This window comes from Chaetura pelagica, unplaced genomic scaffold (assembly GCF_000747805.2).
Source record: "Chaetura pelagica isolate M959 unplaced genomic scaffold, ChaPel_1.0 scaffold472, whole genome shotgun sequence".
NCBI classification, from domain to species: domain Eukaryota; kingdom Metazoa; phylum Chordata; class Aves; order Apodiformes; family Apodidae; genus Chaetura; species Chaetura pelagica.
Window position 1 is genome coordinate 761,606 of NW_009952566.1, and position 3,150 is coordinate 764,755.

The following is a 3,150-nucleotide window of genomic DNA, read 5'->3' on the forward strand; positions in this document are numbered from 1 at the left end:
TTCAGCAGCAGAATCCTATCAAATGGCCTGCTCTGATGATGATGCAAACTCTTTCAGGATTGCTAGTTGACTGGAACTAAAGATAAGACCTGACTGCAATCCCCCAATGTGCTCTTTACAAAACTAGTGTTAATTTTCATCAAAGTGCCGGTCTTATTTATTATAGTGGCGAGGTTGAAGGTTTCACTACGAGAACTTTCGACCATTTCTATTAAAGCATTTCTATGGGAACCGGCCGCCTGTTTGCTCAAAGTAATTATCAGTTGAACCAGGGGGGAGGGCGGGGGGGGAAAGACAATATGAAGTCAATGAAGATGAATAATTGAAAACATTTCTACTTTCATGTGAATTTAGCAAACTCTGTCATTTTAAACTGCCCGTCGCAAGTGGCGGCACGGGCGGCTTTAGCTCTCAACACTTCCAGCTCATATACAGCCTCAGAGCTTAATCCTATTTTTGTCCCGAGTGTAGCTTTTATAACAGTATTATTCTGAAATCTTCAAATTAATCACAGCCCATATTGTAGCTTCCCAGGGCTGCAGTCAGCCTGGGTAACTGTATGTGACAGGTGTTATAGGTAATCCTGGCTTAAAAGGCACAACAGGTAGGAATCAAACTTGAACACAGTTGCTTTTTTTAAGCATAGGGATGCTTCCCAAAACTGCTGCCTGGCAGTATTTTTTTTTTTGAGGGGGTGTAAAACGAAATTGCAATGTAATCACATATAAAATGTTATTTAAATACTTTGAGCCAGTGTCTCTTTTAACCAATTGCTACTTGACTATAATTATTTCAGGTGTTGGGGGAAGGAGGGAAGTCAGACTTTCTGGGAAACAAAGTAAAAATGCAAGGGATTATTTCTGCCAGCAGGTTTTCCTGTGGCGTATTTCAAACAATAATAAGCAAATGCAGAAACAAAAAAAAAAACCAAACACCCCAGTTTTGTTCCATGAAGTCTTAATATAATGCTGTTTACCCCACAGGGCTACAAGATGGGGCAACAAAGACCATAGCTTTTAGAAAGGGACTTGACAGAGGAAAAATCGTAGTGAAGGACCGAGTGAAACTTGTACCGAAATACTGAGAGTGAGGTGTGCTGGTTCAAAAAGCTCAAATTGCTGCTGAAACTGGAGAGCTACGGAGTGAACTAAAAAAAACAAACACCAAGAACAAAAAAAACAAAAAGGAAATATAAGGGGGGAAAAAAAAATGCTGTAAAAATAAGAGTGAAAAGTATAAACAAAAGTGAAAACCGTCCAAAATTGCAAATTAATTAAATCGCGGCTAGGTAGGGACAAGGGTTTTCCAGGACCTCTTTTGTCCAGAGCTTCACGTGCCCAGATGTGCCAGGGAGCCTGAGTCGCAACAGGAATATCAGCGGGAGCAGGGAGAAAGTTAACGTGAAAGTTGGGGGCCAGGTCTGGGGGGAGCAAATAACGCGTGAAATTCTCCGCCGAGTCCCCTCTGCTCCTGCTCTGCCCCGCTCGCTGCTGCTGCCCTTCGCAAGACGGGTCTGCCCCGCTGGGCTTGCATCGCAGACGGAGGGGCTTTTATTGGCGTTGGGGAAACTTCCCCGGTTTTGGGAAGCTCTGACTCCGTGCAGGGTTGAGCGTTTTTACACGGGTGGGACCGGAGGAGGCTTCCCCGAAAGGCAAGCAGCGGTGGAAACCGAGAGACCCGTGTTGAAAAGGAGCACTTAAAAAGGCTGGTACCTGAATTGAAACAACTTTTGGAGCAGGAGAAATGGCTTAGACTTGATAGTCATTTTGGCTGGTGGCTTGAGTTCTGTGTGCACCTGGAAATTCGTTACCGGAACAATGAGGGGGGGGAGGGACGCACTTGGAAAAGGAAAAGAAAAAGGGGAAAAAAAAGAAAAAAAAAAAAAGAAAGAAAGAAAAGACAAAAAGAAAGATTAAAAGGCAAAACGAAAGATAAAAAAGAAAAACTCCTGGGAAGTTTCCGCAGCGCCCCTTCCGGGCGCGGCCGGACACAGGTGTCGGGGCGGTTTTCCCCGCGTGATGGGGGGACCCGCAACTCGCCCGTGGGCCCAGGCAGAAAAGGCGAGGGCGCGATCAAAGTGGTGACGCGTTCCTGTCTTTTCTACCCGGCTCTTCCCAACCTTGATGGCATGATGATGCGTCTAATTTTTAATTTGTAAATAGAAGGCTGAATTCCCTCTAGCACCACTTGCTTTTCATACAGCTTCTGAGCAGTTTGCTGTCTTGAATAAATTTGGCTTTGGAGGGGGGTCAGGGGGATTTGAACCACCGCATTCTTGCGGGGTTTGTGAAGATTCACATGGTAACCAGTGGTGAGCATTGTTCGGGTTATCTGAATGAGCACCAGCCATGTGAGTTTTAACATGATCGCCCAGGGCAATGCAGAGAGAGCGCGGGGAGAAAGCCAAAAGGACTCTGCACCTTCTCTCCCCTTTGCCTCAGGGAAGCGAGGCCGAGGAGGAGGAGGAGGAGGAGGAGGAAGAGGACACCGCCGGGCCGGTGGCGATGGCTTCTCCCGGTGGTGTTGGTTTTGGTTGTTTTGGGTTTGTTTTGGAGCCGGTGTCCTCTTCCCTTCCCGCTCCTCATTTGTCCTGCTATCTCCCTCATCATCTACTGCTCCTGCTTTTCATTGTTTACCTTCTTAATGAGGGAGGCGGGGAAGGCTGGGGCTTGACTGACAGCGACAAGCCCTCACGGTCTGGCTCGGAGAGCCGGAGGCTGCGGGGCGGCCCCGGGGGGCTCTGCCGGGTCGGGGAACGGCCAGAAAATTCCTTTGGGAACGGCGAGCCGGCCCAGTCCACGGCTGCCCGCCAGCGCCGGGCGTGAAGGCGATATTCTGTAGCCAGTGTATATGTATATGTTTTACTTCAAAGGGGAAAAAATGCTAATTACCCGATACCTGCTTTTAAAGTTACTGCGAAGCATATGGTGCACAGTGTGAGATTCCTCCAGCTGCTAGGAGGAAACGAGGATTAGCAAAGAAGAGCCGGGTTTCAGAGAAAAGGGGTTTTCCTCCTAGCAAGGGAAAACTTGGGAAACGTCTCTGCCCGTCCAGGAAACAAAAAGTCATTTAAAAATAAAATAAAAAGAAATATAAAAAAAAAAAATATTAAAAACTAGAGAAAACAAAAAAAAAACCCCGAGCGACCCC

General features: G+C 47.0%; 1 protein-coding gene across 1 annotated transcript in view; it reads left to right on the forward strand.

The window, feature by feature from the left end:
• The window catches only part of EHBP1 (EH domain binding protein 1), a 225,738-nt gene that overhangs the window by 222,274 nt on the left and 314 nt on the right, over positions 1–3,150 (forward strand).